Source organism: Pelmatolapia mariae, linkage group LG8 (genome assembly GCF_036321145.2).
Source record: "Pelmatolapia mariae isolate MD_Pm_ZW linkage group LG8, Pm_UMD_F_2, whole genome shotgun sequence".
Classification (NCBI taxonomy): domain Eukaryota; kingdom Metazoa; phylum Chordata; class Actinopteri; order Cichliformes; family Cichlidae; genus Pelmatolapia; species Pelmatolapia mariae.
In genome coordinates this window covers 3,430,437-3,449,584 of record NC_086234.1, presented here as the reverse complement: position 1 = coordinate 3,449,584, position 19,148 = coordinate 3,430,437, and the positions used below count along the sequence as shown (strand labels likewise).

Below are 19,148 nucleotides of genomic sequence, written 5' to 3'. Positions count from 1 at the left end.
CTAGAAAGCCAAATGAGGTTCCACTGAGACTTGAACTCAGATCGCTGGATTCAGAGTCTAGAGTGCTAACCATTACACCATGGAACCCTGCCTGAAGCACAGAAAAGCTCTGTGTCAAACAGGCATAAAAGTGTAGTTCCTGGTAAACTGATGGGGATTTCTACACGGCCAGCCAAATTTTACCTGTCATACCTGCTGCGAATCCCAGCTTGACGTGACCGTGGCAGTGCTTCAGAGGTCCTCGTTAGTATAGTGGACAGTATCTCCGCCTGTCACGCGGAAGACCGGGGTTCGATTCCCCGACGGGGAGTGAGCAGTCTCCTTCTCTGCTCTGCCTTTTACCTGCAATGACCACGCACACCAGATCCTAGTCTATCTAATAATCTAGTCCTATAATGGGCTTGAAGAAACATGAGTTCCACCTGTGCGCTCACAAGTCAAAAAGGTCCTACGTGATCTCTCATAAAAGTCCACAAATGTAAGAAAGCATTGGAATGCTCCTTTAATGACTACAGGGTACGCATGCGCCGTTTCCGTAGTGTAGTGGTTATCACGTTCGCCTAACACGCGAAAGGTCCCCGGTCCGAAACCGGGCGGAAACATGCTTCTTTGCTTATGCGTCCTGATATAAAAGTGTCTGACTGCAGGCACTGCTTGAACTTGTGGGGTTCTACTGCTGTTTGGGACACAGACGAGAGAAAGTACTCAAATCTGGTACAGGCCTCTGACATTTGTAACCTTTGGATGCTCGTCTTGCTAAAGAGTTGTCTATGGCCCAAATTTCAGCAAACTCCACAGACTTCACACAAATCAACACATCTCCAGTCGCCATATTTCCTGAAGATGGAGGCACAGACTAAGCTCTTGGAAATGAGTGGCTCTAGGTTGCCTGCACAGGACTTGGGCCTATTTTCAGCCAATGCACAAGGCAATGAAACAAATGGGCGCTTTAGGCAACAGTTCTGCTGCCAGAGCTTCTGGGGTTCTTAGGGCAGCATATGTTGAGCTGTGCTTGCTTTAGTGAACTCCTAAATGTCCAAAGTTTAAGTGAGCCTAACATCGAGACTACAGTTCAGACTCCTTGCTAGAGTGCGTCTGTCTCTTCTCCATGGCTCCTTTTTCTTCAAGGCCATGATAGGAACATGCCACCAGATTTGTCCGATTGCGAGATTACTCAGTGAGACACATTGGAAAGCCAAACAAGCTGCCTTTCGGGGTTTCCGTAGTGTAGTGGTTATCACGTTCGCCTCACACGCGAAAGGTCCCCGGTCCGAAACCGGGCGGAAACATGGGTCTTTTGCTTCTTTGGTCACAAGGGAATTGATGTTCACTGTTTAGACAACTCTGCTTGTCCAGCATTTTCTCTGTTTTACTTGCATCCCTATTGAGAATTAAGTCTCTTGGTTTTGTCTTCTGTAGGTTGTGTGCTAGCCGAACAAAGGACATCAAAGAGCTTGTCAACAAGAAGATCGGGGCCTTCAGAGGTGGCAACAGGATTAGAAGTGAGAAGAGTGCAAGAGGAAAAGTTGACTTGAGTCAAGGTGGCCAATGAACGATACAGCAGGAAGCTGAAGTGGAAAGTGCAGCAGAAGAGCATGAGCGAGGTTTGGTGCAGCATGAAGACCATGTGCAGATGAGATCAGCCAACACAAGAGGAGTGGAATTGACTGGGCCACTAACTTGCTCTTTAACTGACTAGACTCTGATGCTAGCGTGTGCTAATGCTAATGTACCTGTGGAGCAAAGTGCTAGAAAGCCAAATGAGGTTCCACTGAGACTTGAACTCAGATCGCTGGATTCAGAGTCCAGAGTGCTAACCATTACACCATGGAACCCTGCCTGAAGCACAGAAAAGCTCTGTGTCAAACAGGCATAAAAGTGTAGTTCCTGGTAAACTGATGGGGATTTCTACACGGCCAGCCAAATTTTACCTGTCATACCTGCTGCGAATCCCAGCTTGACGTGACCGTGGCAGTGCTTCAGAGGTCCTCGTTAGTATAGTGGACAGTATCTCCGCCTGTCACGCGGAAGACCGGGGTTCGATTCCCCGACGGGGAGTGAGCAGTCTCCTTCTCTGCTCTGCCTTTTACCTGCAATGACCACGCACACCTTAATCGCACACCAGATCCTAGTCTATCTAATAATCTAGTCCTATAATGGGCTTGAAGAAACATGAGTTCCACCTGTGCGCTCACAAGTCAAAAAGGTCCTACGTGATCTGTTATAAAAGTCCACAAATGTAAGAAAGCATTGGAATGCTCCTTTAATGACTACAGGGTACGCATGCGCCGTTTCCGTAGTGTAGTGGTTATCACGTTCGCCTAACACGCGAAAGGTCCCCGGTCCGAAACCGGGCGGAAACATGCTTCTTTGCTTATGCGTCCTGATATAAAAGTGTCTGACTGCAGGCACTGCTTGAACTTGTGGGGTTCTACTGCTGTTTGGGACACAGACGAGAGAAAGTACTCAAATCTGGTACAGGCCTCTGACATTTGTAACCTTTGGATGCTCGTCTTGCTAAAGAGTTGTCTATGGCCCAAATTTCAGCAAACTCCACAGACTTCACACAAATCAACACATCTCCAGTCGCCATATTTCCTGAAGATGGAGGCACAGACTAAGCTCTTGGAAATGAGTGGCTCTAGGTTGCCTGCACAGGACTTGGGCCTATTTTCAGCCAATGCACAAGGCAATGAAACAAATGGGCGCTTTAGGCAACAGTTCTGCTGCCAGAGCTTCTGGGGTTCTTAGGGCAGCATATGTTGAGCTGTGCTTGCTTTAGTGAACTCCTAAATGTCCAAAGTTTAAGTGAGCCTAACATCGAGACTACAGTTCAGACTCCTTGCTAGAGTGCGTCTGTCTCTTCTCCATGGCTCCTTTTTCTTCAAGGCCATGATAGGAACATGCCACCAGATTTGTCCGATTGCGAGATTACTCAGTGAGACACATTGGAAAGCCAAACAAGCTGCCTTTCGGGGTTTCCGTAGTGTAGTGGTTATCACGTTCGCCTCACACGCGAAAGGTCCCCGGTCCGAAACCGGGCGGAAACATGGGTCTTTTGCTTCTTTGGTCACAAGGGAATTGATGTTCACTGTTTAGACAACTCTGCTTGTCCAGCATTTTCTCTGTTTTACTTGCATCCCTATTGAGAATTAAGTCTCTTGGTTTTGTCTTCTGTAGGTTGTGTGCTAGCCGAACAAAGGACATCAAAGAGCTTGTCAACAAGAAGATCGGGGCCTTCAGAGGTGGCAACAGGATTAGAAGTGAGAAGAGTGCAAGAGGAAAAGTTGACTTGAGTCAAGGTGGCCAATGAACGATACAGCAGGAAGCTGAAGTGGAAAGTGCAGCAGAAGAGCATGAGCGAGGTTTGGTGCAGCATGAAGACCATGTGCAGATGAGATCAGCCAACACAAGAGGAGTGGAATTGACTGGGCCACTAACTTGCTCTTTAACTGACTAGACTCTGATGCTAGCGTGTGCTAATGCTAATGTACCTGTGGAGCAAAGTGCTAGAAAGCCAAATGAGGTTCCACTGAGACTTGAACTCAGATCGCTGGATTCAGAGTCCAGAGTGCTAACCATTACACCATGGAACCCTGCCTGAAGCACAGAAAAGCTCTGTGTCAAACAGGCATGAAAGTGTAGTTCCTGGTAAACTGATGGGGATTTCTACACGGCCAGCCAAATTTTACCTGTCATACCTGCTGCGAATCCCAGCTTGACGTGACCGTGTTAGTGCTTCAGAGGTCCTCGTTAGTATAGTGGACAGTATCTCCGCCTGTCACGCGGAAGACTGGGGTTCGATTCCCCGACGGGGAGTGAGCAGTCTCCTTCTCTGCTCTGCCTTTTACCTGCAATGACCACGCACACCAGATCCTAGTCTATCTAATAATCTAGTCCTATAATGGGCTTGAAGAAACATGAGTTCCACCTGTGCGCTCACAAGTCAAAAAGGTCCTACGTGATCTGTCATAAAAGTCCACAAATGTAAGAAAGCATTGGAATGCTCCTTTAATGACTAGAGAGTACGCATGCGCCGTTTCCGTAGTGTAGTGGTTATCACGTTCGCCTAACACGCGAAAGGTCCCCGGTCCGAAACCGGGCGGAAACATGCTTCTTTGCTTATGCGTCCTGATATAAAAGTGTCTGACTGCAGGCACTGCTTGAACTTGTGGGGTTCTACTGCTGTTTGGGACACAGACGAGAGAAAGTACTCAAATCTGGTACAGGCCTCTGACATTTGTAACCTTTGGATGCTCGTCTTGCTAAAGAGTTGTCTATGGCCCAAATTTCAGCAAACTCCACAGACTTCACACAAATCAACACATCTCCAGTCGCCATATTTCCTGAAGATGGAGGCACAGACTAAGCTCTAGGAAATGAGTGGCTCTAGGTTGCCTGCACAGGACTTGGGCCTATTTTCAGCCAATGCACAAGGCAATGAAACAAATGGGCGCTTTAGGCAACAGTTCTGCTGCCAGAGCTTCTGGGGTTCTTAGGGCAGCATATGTTGAGCTGTGCTTGCTTTAGTGAACTCCTAAATGTCCAAAGTTTAAGTGAGCCTAACATCGAGACTACAGTTCAGACTCCTTGCTAGAGTGCGTCTGTCTCTTCTCCATGGCTCCTTTTTCTTCAAGGCCATGATAGGAACATGCCACCAGATTTGTCCGATTGCGAGATTACTCAGTGAGACACATTGGAAAGCCAAACAAGCTGCCTTTCGGGGTTTCCGTAGTGTAGTGGTTATCACGTTCGCCTCACACGCGAAAGGTCCCCGGTCCGAAACCGGGCGGAAACATGGGTCTTTTGCTTCTTTGGTCACAAGGGAATTGATGTTCACTGTTTAGACAACTCTGCTTGTCCAGCATTTTGACCACGCACACCAGATCCTAGTCTATCTAATAATCTAGTCCTATAATGGGCTTGAAGAAACATGAGTTCCACCTGTGCGCTCACAAGTCAAAAAGGTCCTACGTGATCTGTCATAAAAGTCCACAAATGTAAGAAAGCATTGGAATGCTCCTTTAATGACTACAGGGTACGCGTGATGTGGTTATCACGTTCGCCTTACACGCGAAAGGTCCCCGGTCCGAAACCGGGCGGAAACATGGGTCTTTTGCTTCTTTGGTCACAAGGGAATTGATGTTCACTGTTTAGACAACTCTGCTTGTCCAGCATTTTCTCTGTTTTACTTGCATCCCTATTGAGAATTAAGTCTCTTGGTTTTGTCTTCTGTAGGTTGTGTGCTAGCCGAACAAAGGACATCAAAGAGCTTGTCAACAAGAAGATCGGGGCCTTCAGAGGTGGCAACAGGATTAGAAGTGAGAAGAGTGCAAGAGGAAAAGTTGACTTGAGTCAAGGTGGCCAATGAACGATACAGCAGGAAGCTGAAGTGGAAAGTGCAGCAGAAGAGCATGAGCGAGGTTTGGTGCAGCATGAAGACCATGTGCAAATGAGATCAGCCAACACAAGAGGAGTGGAATTGGCTGGGCCACTAACTTGCTCTTTAACTGACTAGACTCTGATGCTACCGTGTGCTAATGCTAATGTACCTGTGGAGCAAAGTGCTAGAAAGCCAAATGAGGTTCCACTGAGACTTGAACTCAGATCGCTGGATTCAGAGTCCAGAGTGCTAACCATTACACCATGGAACCCTGCCTGAAGCACAGAAAAGCTCTGTGTCAAACAGGCATAAAAGTGTAGTTCCTGGTAAACTGATGGGGATTTCTACACGGCCAGCCAAATTTTACCTGTCATACCTGCTGCGAATCCCAGCTTGACGTGACCGTGTTAGTGCTTCAGAGGTCCTCGTTAGTATAGTGGACAGTATCTCCGCCTGTCACGCGGAAGACCGGGGTTCGATTCCCCGACGGTGAGTGAGCAATCTCCTTCTCTGCTCTGCCTTTTACCTGCAATGACCACGCACACCTTAATCGCACACCAGATCCTAGTCTATCTAATAATCTAGTCCTATAATGGGCTTGAAGAAACATGAGTTCCACCTGTGCGCTCACAAGTCAAAAAGGTCCTACGTGATCCGCCATAAAAGTCCACAAATGTAAGAAAGCATTGGAATGCTCCTTTAATGACTACAGGGTACGCAAGCGCCGTTTCCGTAGTGTAGTGGTTATCACGTTCGCCTAACACGCGAAAGGTCCCCGGTCCGAAACCGGGCGGAAACATGCTTCTTTGCTTATGCGTCCTGATATAAAAGTGTCTGACTGCAGGCACTGCTTGAACTTGTGGGGTTCTACTGCTGTTTGGGACACAGACGAGAGAAAGTACTCAAATCTGGTACAGGCCTCTGACATTTGTAACCTTTGGATGCTCGTCTTGCTAAAGAGTTGTCTATGGCCCAAATTTCAGCAAACTCCACAGACTTCACACAAATCAACACATCTCCAGTCGCCATATTTCCTGAAGATGGAGGGCACAGACTAAGCTCTTGGAAATGAGTGGCTCTAGGTTGCCTGCACAGGACTTGGGCCTATTTTCAGCCAATGCACAAGGCAATGAAACAAATGGGCGCTTTAGGCAACAGTTCTGCTGCCAGAGCTTCTGGGGTTCTTAGGGCAGCATATGTTGAGCTGTGCTTGCTTTAGTGAACTCCTAAATGTCCAAAGTTTAAGTGAGCCTAACATCGAGACTACAGTTCAGACTCCTTGCTAGAGTGCGTCTGTCTCTTCTCCATGGCTCCTTTTTCTTCAAGGCCATGATAGGAACATGCCACCAGATTTGTCCGATTGCGAGATTACTCAGTGAGACACATTGGAAAGCCAAACAAGCTGCCTTTCGGGGTTTCCGTAGTGTAGTGGTTATCACGTTCGCCTTACACGCGAAAGGTCCCCGGTCCGAAACCGGGCGGAAACATGGGTGTTTTGCTTCTTTGGTCACAAGGGAATTGATGTTCACTGTTTAGACAACTCTGCTTGTCCAGCATTTTCTCTGTTTTACTTGCATCCCTATTGAGAATTAAGTCTCTTGGTTTTGTCTTCTGTAGGTTGTGTGCTAGCCGAACAAAGGACATCAAAGAGCTTGTCAACAAGAAGATCGGGGCCTTCAGAGGTGGCAACAGGATTAGAAGTGAGAAGAGTGCAAGAGGAAAAGTTGACTTGAGTCAAGGTGGCCAATGAACGATACAGCAGGAAGCTGAAGTGGAAAGTGCAGCAGAAGAGCATGAGCGAGGTTTGGTGCAGCATGAAGACCATGTGCAAATGAGATCAGCCAACACAAGAGGAGTGGAATTGGCTGGGCCACTAACTTGCTCTTTAACTGACTAGACTCTGATGCTAGCGTGTGCTAATGCTAATGTACCTGTGGAGCAAAGTGCTAGAAAGCCAAAGGAGGTTCCACTGAGACTTGAACTCAGATCGCTGGATTCAGAGTCCAGAGTGCTAACCATTACACCATGGAACCCTGCCTGAAGCACAGAAAAGCTCTGTGTCAAACAGGCATAAAAGTGTAGTTCCTGGTAAACTGATGGGGATTTCTACACGGCCAGCCAAATTTTACCTGTCATACCTGCTGCGAATCCCAGCTTGACGTGACCGTGTTAGTGCTTCAGAGGTCCTCGTTAGTATAGTGGACAGTATCTCCGCCTGTCACGCGGAAGACCGGGGTTCGATTCCCCGACGGGGAGTGAGCAGTCTCCTTCTCTGCTCTGCCTTTTACCTGCAATGACCACGCACACCTTAATCGCACACCAGATCCTAGTCTATCTAATAATCTAGTCCTATAATGGGCTTGAAGAAACATGAGTTCCACCTGTGCGCTCACAAGTCAAAAAGGTCCTACGTGATCCGCCATAAAAGTCCACAAATGTAAGAAAGCATTGGAATGCTCCTTTAATGACTACAGGGTACGCAAGCGCCGTTTCCGTAGTGTAGTGGTTATCACGTTCGCCTAACACGCGAAAGGTCCCCGGTCCGAAACCGGGCGGAAACATGCTTCTTTGCTTATGCGTCCTGATATAAAAGTGTCTGACTGCAGGCACTGCTTGAACTTGTGGGGTTCTACTGCTGTTTGGGACACAGACGAGAGAAAGTACTCAAATCTGGTACAGGCCTCTGACATTTGTAACCTTTGGATGCTCGTCTTGCTAAAGAGTTGTCTATGGCCCAAATTTCAGCAAACTCCACAGACTTCACACAAATCAACACATCTCCAGTCGCCATATTTCCTGAAGATGGAGGCACAGACTAAGCTCTAGGAAATGAGTGGCTCTAGGTTGCCTGCACAGGACTTGGGCCTATTTTCAGCCAATGCACAAGGCAATGAAACAAATGGGCGCTTTAGGCAACAGTTCTGCTGCCAGAGCTTCTGGGGTTCTTAGGGCAGCATATGTTGAGCTGTGCTTGCTTTAGTGAACTCCTAAATGTCCAAAGTTTAAGTGAGCCTAACATCGAGACTACAGTTCAGACTCCTTGCTAGAGTGCGTCTGTCTCTTCTCCATGGCTCCTTTTTCTTCAAGGCCATGATAGGAACATGCCACCAGATTTGTCCGATTGCGAGATTACTCAGTGAGACACATTGGAAAGCCAAACAAGCTGCCTTTCGGGGTTTCCGTAGTGTAGTGGTTATCACGTTCGCCTCACACGCGAAAGGTCCCCGGTCCGAAACCGGGCGGAAACATGGGTCTTTTGCTTCTTTGGTCACAAGGGAATTGATGTTCACTGTTTAGACAACTCTGCTTGTCCAGCATTTTGACCACGCACACCAGATCCTAGTCTATCTAATAATCTAGTCCTATAATGGGCTTGAAGAAACATGAGTTCCACCTGTGCGCTCACAAGTCAAAAAGGTCCTACGTGATCTCTCATAAAAGTCCACAAATGTAAGAAAGCATTGGAATGCTCCTTTAATGACTACAGGGTACGCGTGATGTGGTTATCACGTTCGCCTTACACGCGAAAGGTCCCCGGTCCGAAACCGGGCGGAAACATGGGTCTTTTGCTTCTTTGGTCACAAGGGAATTGATGTTCACTGTTTAGACAACTCTGCTTGTCCAGCATTTTCTCTGTTTTACTTGCATCCCTATTGAGAATTAAGTCTCTTGGTTTTGTCTTCTGTAGGTTGTGTGCTAGCCGAACAAAGGACATCAAAGAGCTTGTCAACAAGAAGATCGGGGCCTTCAGAGGTGGCAACAGGATTAGAAGTGAGAAGAGTGCAAGAGGAAAAGTTGACTTGAGTCAAGGTGGCCAATGAACGATACAGCAGGAAGCGGAAAGTGCAGCAGAAGAGCATGAGCGAGGTTTGGTGCAGCATGAAGACCATGTGCAAATGAGATCAGCCAACACAAGAGGAGTGGAATTGGCTGGGCCACTAACTTGCTCTTTAACTGACTAGACTCTGATGCTACCGTGTGCTAATGCTAATGTACCTGTGGAGCAAAGTGCTAGAAAGCCAAATGAGGTTCCACTGAGACTTGAACTCAGATCGCTGGATTCAGAGTCCAGAGTGCTAACCATTACACCATGGAACCCTGCCTGAAGCACAGAAAAGCTCTGTGTCAAACAGGCATAAAAGTGTAGTTCCTGGTAAACTGATGGGGATTTCTACACGGCCAGCCAAATTTTACCTGTCATACCTGCTGCGAATCCCAGCTTGACGTGACCGTGTTAGTGCTTCAGAGGTCCTCGTTAGTATAGTGGACAGTATCTCCGCCTGTCACGCGGAAGACCGGGGTTCGATTCCCCGACGGGGAGTGAGCAGTCTCCTTCTCTGCTCTGCCTTTTACCTGCAATGACCACGCACACCTTAATCGCACACCAGATCCTAGTCTATCTAATAATCTAGTCCTATAATGGGCTTGAAGAAACATGAGTTCCACCTGTGCGCTCACAAGTCAAAAAGGTCCTACGTGATCTCTCATAAAAGTCCACAAATGTAAGAAAGCATTGGAATGCTCCTTTAATGACTACAGGGTACGCATGCGCCGTTTCCGTAGTGTAGTGGTTATCACGTTCGCCTAACACGCGAAAGGTCCCCGGTCCGAAACCGGGCGGAAACATGCTTCTTTGCTTATGCGTCCTGATATAAAAGTGTCTGACTGCAGGCACTGCTTGAACTTGTGGGGTTCTACTGCTGTTTGGGACACAGACGAGAGAAAGTACTCAAATCTGGTACAGGCCTCTGACATTTGTAACCTTTGGATGCTCGTCTTGCTAAAGAGTTGTCTATGGCCCAAATTTCAGCAAACTCCACAGACTTCACACAAATCAACACATCTCCAGTCGCCATATTTCCTGAAGATGGAGGCACAGACTAAGCTCTTGGAAATGAGTGGCTCTAGGTTGCCTGCACAGGACTTGGGCCTATTTTCAGCCAATGCACAAGGCAATGAAACAAATGGGCGCTTTAGGCAACAGTTCTGCTGCCAGAGCTTCTGGGGTTCTTAGGGCAGCATATGTTGAGCTGTGCTTGCTTTAGTGAACTCCTAAATGTCCAAAGTTTAAGTGAGCCTAACATCGAGACTACAGTTCAGACTCCTTGCTAGAGTGCGTCTGTCTCTTCTCCATGGCTCCTTTTTCTTCAAGGCCATGATAGGAACATGCCACCAGATTTGTCCGATTGCGAGATTACTCAGTGAGACACATTGGAAAGCCAAACAAGCTGCCTTTCGGGGTTTCCGTAGTGTAGTGGTTATCACGTTCGCCTCACACGCGAAAGGTCCCCGGTCCGAAACCGGGCGGAAACATGGGTGTTTTGCTTCTTTGGTCACAAGGGAATTGATGTTCACTGTTTAGACAACTCTGCTTGTCCAGCATTTTCTCTGTTTTACTTGCATCCCTATTGAGAATTAAGTCTCTTGGTTTTGTCTTCTGTAGGTTGTGTGCTAGCCGAACAAAGGACATCAAAGAGCTTGTCAACAAGAAGATCGGGGCCTTCAGAGGTGGCAACAGGATTAGAAGTGAGAAGAGTGCAAGAGGAAAAGTTGACTTGAGTCAAGGTGGCCAATGAACGATACAGCAGGAAGCTGAAGTGGAAAGTGCAGCAGAAGAGCATGAGCGAGGTTTGGTGCAGCATGAAGACCATGTGCAGATGAGATCAGCCAACACAAGAGGAGTGGAATTGACTGGGCCACTAACTTGCTCTTTAACTGACTAGACTCTGATGCTAGCGTGTGCTAATGCTAATGTACCTGTGGAGCAAAGTGCTAGAAAGCCAAATGAGGTTCCACTGAGACTTGAACTCAGATCGCTGGATTCAGAGTCCAGAGTGCTAACCATTACACCATGGAAGCCTGCCTGAAGCACAGAAAAGCTCTGTGTCAAACAGGCATAAAAGTGTAGTTCCTGGTAAACTGATGGGGATTTCTACACGGCCAGCCAAATTTTACCTGTCATACCTGCTGCGAATCCCAGCTTGACGTGACTGTGGCAGTGCTTCAGAGGTCCTCGCTAGTATAGTGGACAGTATCTCCGCCTGTCACGCGGAAGCCCGGGGTTCGATTCCCCGACGGGGAGTGAGCAGTCTCCTTCTCTGCTCTGCCTTTTACCTGCAATGACCACGCACACCAGATCCTAGTCTATCTAATAATCTAGTCCTATAATGGGCTTGAAGAAACATGAGTTCCACCTGTGCGCTCACAAGTCAAAAAGGTCCTACGTGATCTGTCATAAAAGTCCACAAATGTAAGAAAGCATTGGAATGCTCCTTTAATGACTACAGGGTATGCATGCGCCGTTTCCGTAGTGTAGTGGTTATCACGTTCGCCTAACACGCGAAAGGTCCCCGGTCCGAAACCGGGCGGAAACATGCTTCTTTGCTTATGCGTCCTGATATAAAAGTGTCTGACTGCAGGCACTGCTTGAACTTGTGGGGTTCTACTGCTGTTTGGGACACAGACGAGAGAAAGTACTCAAATCTGGTACAGGCCTCTGACATTTGTAACCTTTGGATGCTCGTCTTGCTAAAGAGTTGTCTATGGCCCAAATTTCAGCAAACTCCACAGACTTCACACAAATCAACACATCTCCAGTCGCCATATTTCCTGAAGATGGAGGGCACAGACTAAGCTCTTGGAAATGAGTGGCTCTAGGTTGCCTGCACAGGACTTGGGCCTATTTTCAGCCAATGCACAAGGCAATGAAACAAATGGGCGCTTTAGGCAACAGTTCTGCTGCCAGAGCTTCTGGGGTTCTTAGGGCAGCATATGTTGAGCTGTGCTTGCTTTAGTGAACTCCTAAATGTCCAAAGTTTAAGTGAGCCTAACATCGAGACTACAGTTCAGACTCCTTGCTAGAGTGCGTCTGTCTCTTCTCCATGGCTCCTTTTTCTTCAAGGCCATGATAGGAACATGCCACCAGATTTGTCCGATTGCGAGATTACTCAGTGAGACACATTGGAAAGCCAAACAAGCTGCCTTTTGGGGTTTCCGTAGTGTAGTGGTTATCACGTTCGCCTTACACGCGAAAGGTCCCCGGTCCGAAACCGGGCGGAAACATGGGTGTTTTGCTTCTTTGGTCACAAGGGAATTGATGTTCACTGTTTAGACAACTCTGCTTGTCCAGCATTTTCTCTGTTTTACTTGCATCCCTATTGAGAATTAAGTCTCTTGGTTTTGTCTTCTGTAGGTTGTGTGCTAGCCGAACAAAGGACATCAAAGAGCTTGTCAACAAGAAGATCGGGGCCTTCAGAGGTGGCAACAGGATTAGAAGTGAGAAGAGTGCAAGAGGAAAAGTTGACTTGAGTCAAGGTGGCCAATGAACGATACAGCAGGAAGCTGAAGTGGAAAGTGCAGCAGAAGAGCATGAGCGAGGTTTGGTGCAGCATGAAGACCATGTGCAAATGAGATCAGCCAACACAAGAGGAGTGGAATTGGCTGGGCCACTAACTTGCTCTTTAACTGACTAGACTCTGATGCTACCGTGTGCTAATGCTAATGTACCTGTGGAGCAAAGTGCTAGAAAGCCAAATGAGGTTCCACTGAGACTTGAACTCAGATTGCTGGATTCAGAGTCCAGAGTGCTAACCATTACACCATGGAACCCTGCCTGAAGCACAGAAAAGCTCTGTGTCAAACAGGCATAAAAGTGTAGTTCCTGGTAAACTGATGGGGATTTCTACACGGCCAGCCAAATTTTACCTGTCATACCTGCTGCGAATCCCAGCTTGACGTGACCGTGTTAGTGCTTCAGAGGTCCTCGTTAGTATAGTGGACAGTATCTCCGCCTGTCACGCGGAAGACCGGGGTTCGATTCCCCGACGGGGAGTGAGCAGTCTCCTTCTCTGCTCTGCCTTTTACCTGCAATGACCACGCACACCAGATCCTAGTCTATCTAATAATCTAGTCCTATAATGGGCTTGAAGAAACATGAGTTCCACCTGTGCGCTCACAAGTCAAAAAGGTCCTACGTGATCTGTCATAAAAGTCCATAAATGTAAGAAAGCATTGGAATGCTCCTTTAATGACTAGAGGGTACACATGGGCCGTTTCCGTAGTGTAGTGGTTATCACGTTCGCCTAACACGCGAAAGGTCCCCGGTCCGAAACCGGGCGGAAACATGCTTCTTTGCTTATGCGTCCTGATATAAAAGTGTCTGACTGCAGGCACTGCTTGAACTTGTGGGGTTCTACTGCTGTTTGGGACACAGACGAGAGAAAGTACTCAAATCTGGTACAGGCCTCTGACATTTGTAACCTTTGGATGCTCGTCTTGCTAAAGAGTTGTCTATGGCCCAAATTTCAGCAAACTCCACAGACTTCACACAAATCAACACATCTCCAGTCGCCATATTTCCTGAAGATGGAGGCACAGACTAAGCTCTTGGAAATGAGTGGCTCTAGGTTGCCTGCACAGGACTTGGGCCTATTTTCAGCCAATGCACAAGGCAATGAAACAAATGGGCGCTTTAGGCAACAGTTCTGCTGCCAGAGCTTCTGGGGTTCTTAGGGCAGCATATGTTGAGCTGTGCTTGCTTTAGTGAACTCCTAAATGTCCAAAGTTTAAGTGAGCCTAACATCGAGACTACAGTTCAGACTCCTTGCTAGAGTGCGTCTGTCTCTTCCCCATGGCTCCTTTTTCTTCAAGGCCATGATAGGAACATGCCACCAGATTTGTCCGATTGCGAGATTACTCAGTGAGACACATTGGAAAGCCAAACAAGCTGCCTTTCGGGGTTTCCGTAGTGTAGTGGTTATCACGTTCGCCTTACACGCGAAAGGTCCCCGGTCCGAAACCAGGCGGAAACATGGGTCTTTTGCTTCTTTGGTCACAAGGGAATTGATGTTCACTGTTTAGACAACTCTGCTTGTCCAGCATTTTCTCTGTTTTACTTGCATCCCTATTGAGAATTAAGTCTCTTGGTTTTGTCTTCTGTAGGTTGTGTGCTAGCCGAACAAAGGACATCAAAGAGCTTGTCAACAAGAAGATCGGGGCCTTCAGAGGTGGCAACAGGATTAGAAGTGAGAAGAGTGCAAGAGGAAAAGTTGACTTGAGTCAAGGTGGCCAATGAACGATACAGCAGGAAGCGGAAAGTGCAGCAGAAGAGCATGAGCGAGGTTTGGTGCAGCATGAAGACCATGTGCAAATGAGATCAGCCAACACAAGAGGAGTGGAATTGGCTGGGCCATTAACTTGCTCTTTAACTGACTAGACTCTGATGCTACCGTGTGCTAATGCTAATGTACCTGTGGAGCAAAGTGCTAGAAAGCCAAATGAGGTTCCACTGAGACTTGAACTCAGATTGCTGGATTCAGAGTCCAGAGTGCTAACCATTACACCATGGAACCCTGCCTGAAGCACAGAAAAGCTCTGTGTCAAACAGGCATAAAAGTGTAGTTCCTGGTAAACTGATGGGGATTTCTACACGGCCAGCCAAATTTTACCTGTCATACCTGCTGCGAATCCCAGCTTGACGTGACCGTGTTAGTGCTTCAGAGGTCCTCGTTAGTATAGTGGACAGTATCTCCGCCTGTCACGCGGAAGACCGGGGTTCGATTCCCCGACGGGGAGTGAGCAGTCTCCTTCTCTGCTCTGCCTTTTACCTGCAATGACCACGCACACCAGATCCTAGTCTATCTAATAATCTAGTCCTATAATGGGCTTGAAGAAACATGAGTTCCACCTGTGCGCTCACAAGTCAAAAAGGTCCTACGTGATCTGTCATAAAAGTCCATAAATGTAAGAAAGCATTGGAATGCTCCTTTAATGACTAGAGGGTACACATGGGCCGTTTCCGTAGTGTAGTGGTTATCACGTTCGCCTAACACGCGAAAGGTCCCCGGTCCGAAACCGGGCGGAAACATGCTTCTTTGCTTATGCGTCCTGATATAAAAGTGTCTGACTGCAGGCACTGCTTGAACTTGTGGGGTTCTACTGCTGTTTGGGACACAGACGAGAGAAAGTACTCAAATCTGGTACAGGCCTCTGACATTTGTAACCTTTGGATGCTCGTCTTGCTAAAGAGTTGTCTATGGCCCAAATTTCAGCAAACTCCACAGACTTCACACAAATCAACACATCTCCAGTCGCCATATTTCCTGAAGATGGAGGCACAGACTAAGCTCTTGGAAATGAGTGGCTCTAGGTTGCCTGCACAGGACTTGGGCCTATTTTCAGCCAATGCACAAGGCAATGAAACAAATGGGCGCTTTAGGCAACAGTTCTGCTGCCAGAGCTTCTGGGGTTCTTAGGGCAGCATATGTTGAGCTGTGCTTGCTTTAGTGAACTCCTAAATGTCCAAAGTTTAAGTGAGCCTAACATCGAGACTACAGTTCAGATTCCTTGCTAGAGTGCGTCTGTCTCTTCTCCATGGCTCCTTTTTCTTCAAGGCCATGATAGGAACATGCCACCAGATTTGTCCGATTGCGAGATTACTCAGTGAGACACATTGGAAAGCCAAACAAGCTGCCTTTCGGGGTTTCCGTAGTGTAGTGGTTATCACGTTCGCCTTACACGCGAAAGGTCCCCGGTCCGAAACCGGGCGGAAACATGGGTCTTTTGCTTCTTTGGTCACAAGGGAATTGATGTTCACTGTTTAGACAACTCTGCTTGTCCAGCATTTTCTCTGTTTTACTTGCATCCCTATTGAGAATTAAGTCTCTTGGTTTTGTCTTCTGTAGGTTGTGTGCTAGCCGAACAAAGGACATCAAAGAGCTTGTCAACAAGAAGATCGGGGCCTTCAGAGGTGGCAACAGGATTAGAAGTGAGAAGAGTGCAAGAGGAAAAGTTGACTTGAGTCAAGGTGGCCAATGAACGATACAGCAGGAAGCGGAAAGTGCAGCAGAAGAGCATGAGCGAGGTTTGGTGCAGCATGAAGACCATGTGCAAATGAGATCAGCCAACACAAGAGGAGTGGAATTGGCTGGGCCATTAACTTGCTCTTTAACTGACTAGACTCTGATGCTACCGTGTGCTAATGCTAATGTACCTGTGGAGCAAAGTGCTAGAAAGCCAAATGAGGTTCCACTGAGACTTGAACTCAGATTGCTGGATTCAGAGTCCAGAGTGCTAACCATTACACCATGGAACCCTGCCTGAAGCACAGAAAAGCTCTGTGTCAAACAGGCATAAAAGTGTAGTTCCTGGTAAACTGATGGGGATTTCTACACGGCCAGCCAAATTTTACCTGTCATACCTGCTGCGAATCCCAGCTTGACGTGACCGTGTTAGTGCTTCAGAGGTCCTCGTTAGTATAGTGGACAGTATCTCCGCCTGTCACGCGGAAGACCGGGGTTCGATTCCCCGACGGGGAGTGAGCAGTCTCCTTCTCTGCTCTGCCTTTTACCTGCAATGACCACGCACACCAGATCCTAGTCTATCTAATAATCTAGTCCTATAATGGGCTTGAAGAAACATGAGTTCCACCTGTGCGCTCACAAGTCAAAAAGGTCCTACGTGATCTGTCATAAAAGTCCATAAATGTAAGAAAGCATTGGAATGCTCCTTTAATGACTAGAGGGTACACATGGGCCGTTTCCGTAGTGTAGTGGTTATCACGTTCGCCTAACACGCGAAAGGTCCCCGGTCCGAAACCGGGCGGAAACATGCTTCTTTGCTTATGCGTCCTGATATAAAAGTGTCTGACTGCAGGCACTGCTTGAACTTGTGGGGTTCTACTGCTGTTTGGGACACAGACGAGAGAAAGTACTCAAATCTGGTACAGGCCTCTGACATTTGTAACCTTTGGATGCTCGTCTTGCTAAAGAGTTGTCTATGGCCCAAATTTCAGCAAACTCCACAGACTTCACACAAATCAACACATCTCCAGTCGCCATATTTCCTGAAGATGGAGGCACAGACTAAGCTCTTGGAAATGAGTGGCTCTAGGTTGCCTGCACAGGACTTGGGCCTATTTTCAGCCAATGCACAAGGCAATGAAACAAATGGGCGCTTTAGGCAACAGTTCTGCTGCCAGAGCTTCTGGGGTTCTTAGGGCAGCATATGTTGAGCTGTGCTTGCTTTAGTGAACTCCTAAATGTCCAAAGTTTAAGTGAGCCTAACATCGAGACTACAGTTCAGATTCCTTGCTAGAGTGCGTCTGTCTCTTCTCCATGGCTCCTTTTTCTTCAAGGCCATGATAGGAACATGCCACCAGATTTGTCCGATTGCGAGATTACTCAGTGAGACACATTGGAAAGCCAAACAAGCTGCCTTTCGGGGTTTCCGTAGTGTAGTGGTTATCACGTTCGCCTTACACGCGAAAGGTCCCCGGTCCGAAACCGGGCGGAAACATGGGTCTTTTGCTTCTTTGGTCACAAGGGAATTGATGTTCACTGTTTAGACAACTCTGCTTGTCCAGCATTTTCTCTGTTTTACTTGCATCCCTATTGAGAATTAAGTCTCTTGGTTTTGTCTTCTGTAGGTTGTGTGCTAGCCGAACAAAGGACATCAAAGAGCTTGTCAACAAGAAGATCGGGGCCTTCAGAGGTGGCAACAGGATTAGAAGTGAGAAGAGTGCAAGAGGAAAAGTTGACTTGAGTCAAGGTGGCCAATGAACGATACAGCAGGAAGCGGAAAGTGCAGCAGAAGAGCATGAGCGAGGTTTGGTGCAGCATGAAGACCATGTGCAAATGAGATCAGCCAACACAAGAGGAGTGGAATTGGCTGGGCCACTAACTTGCTCTTTAACTGACTAGACTCTGATGCTACCGTGTGCTAATGCTAATGTACCTGTGGAGCAAAGTGCTAGAAAGCCAAATGAGGTTCCACTGAGACTTGAACTCAGATCGCTGGATTCAGAGTCCAGAGTGCTAACCATTACACCATGGAACCCTGCCTGAAGCACAGAAAAGCTCTGTGTCAAACAGGCATAAAAGTGTAGTTCCTGGTAAACTGATGGGGATTTCTACACGGCCAGCCAAATTTTACCTGTCATACCTGCTGCGAATCCCAGCTTGACGTGACCGTGTTAGTGCTTCAGAGGTCCTCGTTAGTATAGTGGACAGTATCTCCGCCTGTCACGCGGAAGACCGGGGATCGATTCCCCGATGGGGAGTGAGCAGTCTCCTTCTCTGCTCTGCCTTTTACCTGCAATGACCACGCACACCTTAATCGCACACCAGATCCTAGTCTATCTAATAATCTAGTCCTATAATGGGCTTGAAGAAACATGAGTTCCACCTGTGCGCTCACAAGTCAAAAAGGTCCTACGTGATCTGTCATAAAAGTCCACAAATGTAAGAAAGCATTGGAATGCTCCTTTAATGACTAGAGGGTACGCATGCGCCGTTTCCGTAGTGTAGTGGTTATCACGTTCGCCTAACACGCGAAAGGTCCCCGATCCGAAACCGGGCGGAAACATGTTTCTTTGCTTATGCGTCCTGATATAAAAGTGTCTGACTGCAGGCACTGCTTGAACTTGTGGGGTTCTACTGCTGTTTGGGACACAGACGAGAGAAAGTACTCAAATCTGGTACAGGCCTCTGACATTTGTAACCTTTGGATGCTCGTCTTGCTAAAGAGTTGTCTATGGCCCAAATTTCAGCAAACTCCACAGACTTCACACAAATCAACACATCTCCAGTCGCCATATTTCCTGAAGATGGAGGCACAGACTAAGCTCTTGGAAATGAGTGGCTCTATGTTGCCTGCACAGGACTTGGGCCTATTTTCAGCCAATGCACAAGGCAATGAAACAAATGGGCGCTTTAGGCAACAGTTCTGCTGCCAGAGCTTCTGGGGTTCTTAGGGCAGCATATGTTGA

General features: G+C 47.6%; 32 non-coding genes across 32 annotated transcripts; 23 read left to right on the top strand and 9 right to left on the bottom strand.

Moving 5' to 3' along the window:
• The first annotated feature begins 529 nt into the window (after positions 1 to 529).
• Positions 530 to 602, top strand: trnav-aac (transfer RNA valine (anticodon AAC)). The gene has a single exon. It is a non-coding gene; the product is annotated as a tRNA-Val (tRNA).
• A 614-nt stretch (positions 603 to 1,216) lies between these two features.
• On the top strand, positions 1,217 to 1,289 carry trnav-cac (transfer RNA valine (anticodon CAC)). The gene has a single exon. It is a non-coding gene; the product is annotated as a tRNA-Val (tRNA).
• A 474-nt stretch (positions 1,290 to 1,763) lies between these two features.
• trnaq-cug (transfer RNA glutamine (anticodon CUG)) lies at positions 1,764 to 1,835 on the bottom strand. Its single transcript has one exon. It is a non-coding gene; the product is annotated as a tRNA-Gln (tRNA).
• A 455-nt stretch (positions 1,836 to 2,290) lies between these two features.
• Positions 2,291 to 2,363, top strand: trnav-aac (transfer RNA valine (anticodon AAC)). Its single transcript has one exon. It is a non-coding gene; the product is annotated as a tRNA-Val (tRNA).
• A 614-nt stretch (positions 2,364 to 2,977) lies between these two features.
• On the top strand, positions 2,978 to 3,050 carry trnav-cac (transfer RNA valine (anticodon CAC)). Its single transcript has one exon. It is a non-coding gene; the product is annotated as a tRNA-Val (tRNA).
• Positions 3,051 to 3,524: 474 nt separating this feature from the next.
• trnaq-cug (transfer RNA glutamine (anticodon CUG)) lies at positions 3,525 to 3,596 on the bottom strand. Its single transcript has one exon. It is a non-coding gene; the product is annotated as a tRNA-Gln (tRNA).
• Positions 3,597 to 4,038: 442 nt separating this feature from the next.
• On the top strand, positions 4,039 to 4,111 carry trnav-aac (transfer RNA valine (anticodon AAC)). Its single transcript has one exon. It is a non-coding gene; the product is annotated as a tRNA-Val (tRNA).
• Positions 4,112 to 4,725: 614 nt separating this feature from the next.
• trnav-cac (transfer RNA valine (anticodon CAC)) lies at positions 4,726 to 4,798 on the top strand. The gene has a single exon. It is a non-coding gene; the product is annotated as a tRNA-Val (tRNA).
• A 784-nt stretch (positions 4,799 to 5,582) lies between these two features.
• trnaq-cug (transfer RNA glutamine (anticodon CUG)) lies at positions 5,583 to 5,654 on the bottom strand. The gene has a single exon. It is a non-coding gene; the product is annotated as a tRNA-Gln (tRNA).
• A 455-nt stretch (positions 5,655 to 6,109) lies between these two features.
• Positions 6,110 to 6,182, top strand: trnav-aac (transfer RNA valine (anticodon AAC)). Its single transcript has one exon. It is a non-coding gene; the product is annotated as a tRNA-Val (tRNA).
• A 615-nt stretch (positions 6,183 to 6,797) lies between these two features.
• trnav-uac (transfer RNA valine (anticodon UAC)) lies at positions 6,798 to 6,870 on the top strand. Its single transcript has one exon. It is a non-coding gene; the product is annotated as a tRNA-Val (tRNA).
• Positions 6,871 to 7,344: 474 nt separating this feature from the next.
• Positions 7,345 to 7,416, bottom strand: trnaq-cug (transfer RNA glutamine (anticodon CUG)). The gene has a single exon. It is a non-coding gene; the product is annotated as a tRNA-Gln (tRNA).
• Positions 7,417 to 7,871: 455 nt separating this feature from the next.
• trnav-aac (transfer RNA valine (anticodon AAC)) lies at positions 7,872 to 7,944 on the top strand. The gene has a single exon. It is a non-coding gene; the product is annotated as a tRNA-Val (tRNA).
• A 614-nt stretch (positions 7,945 to 8,558) lies between these two features.
• trnav-cac (transfer RNA valine (anticodon CAC)) lies at positions 8,559 to 8,631 on the top strand. The gene has a single exon. It is a non-coding gene; the product is annotated as a tRNA-Val (tRNA).
• A 778-nt stretch (positions 8,632 to 9,409) lies between these two features.
• Positions 9,410 to 9,481, bottom strand: trnaq-cug (transfer RNA glutamine (anticodon CUG)). Its single transcript has one exon. It is a non-coding gene; the product is annotated as a tRNA-Gln (tRNA).
• Positions 9,482 to 9,936: 455 nt separating this feature from the next.
• On the top strand, positions 9,937 to 10,009 carry trnav-aac (transfer RNA valine (anticodon AAC)). The gene has a single exon. It is a non-coding gene; the product is annotated as a tRNA-Val (tRNA).
• Positions 10,010 to 10,623: 614 nt separating this feature from the next.
• trnav-cac (transfer RNA valine (anticodon CAC)) lies at positions 10,624 to 10,696 on the top strand. Its single transcript has one exon. It is a non-coding gene; the product is annotated as a tRNA-Val (tRNA).
• A 988-nt stretch (positions 10,697 to 11,684) lies between these two features.
• Positions 11,685 to 11,757, top strand: trnav-aac (transfer RNA valine (anticodon AAC)). Its single transcript has one exon. It is a non-coding gene; the product is annotated as a tRNA-Val (tRNA).
• Positions 11,758 to 12,372: 615 nt separating this feature from the next.
• Positions 12,373 to 12,445, top strand: trnav-uac (transfer RNA valine (anticodon UAC)). The gene has a single exon. It is a non-coding gene; the product is annotated as a tRNA-Val (tRNA).
• A 474-nt stretch (positions 12,446 to 12,919) lies between these two features.
• Positions 12,920 to 12,991, bottom strand: trnaq-cug (transfer RNA glutamine (anticodon CUG)). The gene has a single exon. It is a non-coding gene; the product is annotated as a tRNA-Gln (tRNA).
• A 442-nt stretch (positions 12,992 to 13,433) lies between these two features.
• trnav-aac (transfer RNA valine (anticodon AAC)) lies at positions 13,434 to 13,506 on the top strand. The gene has a single exon. It is a non-coding gene; the product is annotated as a tRNA-Val (tRNA).
• A 614-nt stretch (positions 13,507 to 14,120) lies between these two features.
• trnav-uac (transfer RNA valine (anticodon UAC)) lies at positions 14,121 to 14,193 on the top strand. Its single transcript has one exon. It is a non-coding gene; the product is annotated as a tRNA-Val (tRNA).
• A 468-nt stretch (positions 14,194 to 14,661) lies between these two features.
• trnaq-cug (transfer RNA glutamine (anticodon CUG)) lies at positions 14,662 to 14,733 on the bottom strand. The gene has a single exon. It is a non-coding gene; the product is annotated as a tRNA-Gln (tRNA).
• Positions 14,734 to 14,884: 151 nt separating this feature from the next.
• On the top strand, positions 14,885 to 14,956 carry trnad-guc (transfer RNA aspartic acid (anticodon GUC)). Its single transcript has one exon. It is a non-coding gene; the product is annotated as a tRNA-Asp (tRNA).
• A 219-nt stretch (positions 14,957 to 15,175) lies between these two features.
• On the top strand, positions 15,176 to 15,248 carry trnav-aac (transfer RNA valine (anticodon AAC)). The gene has a single exon. It is a non-coding gene; the product is annotated as a tRNA-Val (tRNA).
• Positions 15,249 to 15,862: 614 nt separating this feature from the next.
• On the top strand, positions 15,863 to 15,935 carry trnav-uac (transfer RNA valine (anticodon UAC)). The gene has a single exon. It is a non-coding gene; the product is annotated as a tRNA-Val (tRNA).
• A 468-nt stretch (positions 15,936 to 16,403) lies between these two features.
• On the bottom strand, positions 16,404 to 16,475 carry trnaq-cug (transfer RNA glutamine (anticodon CUG)). Its single transcript has one exon. It is a non-coding gene; the product is annotated as a tRNA-Gln (tRNA).
• A 151-nt stretch (positions 16,476 to 16,626) lies between these two features.
• On the top strand, positions 16,627 to 16,698 carry trnad-guc (transfer RNA aspartic acid (anticodon GUC)). Its single transcript has one exon. It is a non-coding gene; the product is annotated as a tRNA-Asp (tRNA).
• Positions 16,699 to 16,917: 219 nt separating this feature from the next.
• Positions 16,918 to 16,990, top strand: trnav-aac (transfer RNA valine (anticodon AAC)). The gene has a single exon. It is a non-coding gene; the product is annotated as a tRNA-Val (tRNA).
• Positions 16,991 to 17,604: 614 nt separating this feature from the next.
• On the top strand, positions 17,605 to 17,677 carry trnav-uac (transfer RNA valine (anticodon UAC)). Its single transcript has one exon. It is a non-coding gene; the product is annotated as a tRNA-Val (tRNA).
• Positions 17,678 to 18,145: 468 nt separating this feature from the next.
• On the bottom strand, positions 18,146 to 18,217 carry trnaq-cug (transfer RNA glutamine (anticodon CUG)). Its single transcript has one exon. It is a non-coding gene; the product is annotated as a tRNA-Gln (tRNA).
• Positions 18,218 to 18,672: 455 nt separating this feature from the next.
• trnav-aac (transfer RNA valine (anticodon AAC)) lies at positions 18,673 to 18,745 on the top strand. Its single transcript has one exon. It is a non-coding gene; the product is annotated as a tRNA-Val (tRNA).
• The last annotated feature ends 403 nt before the right edge of the window (positions 18,746 to 19,148 follow it).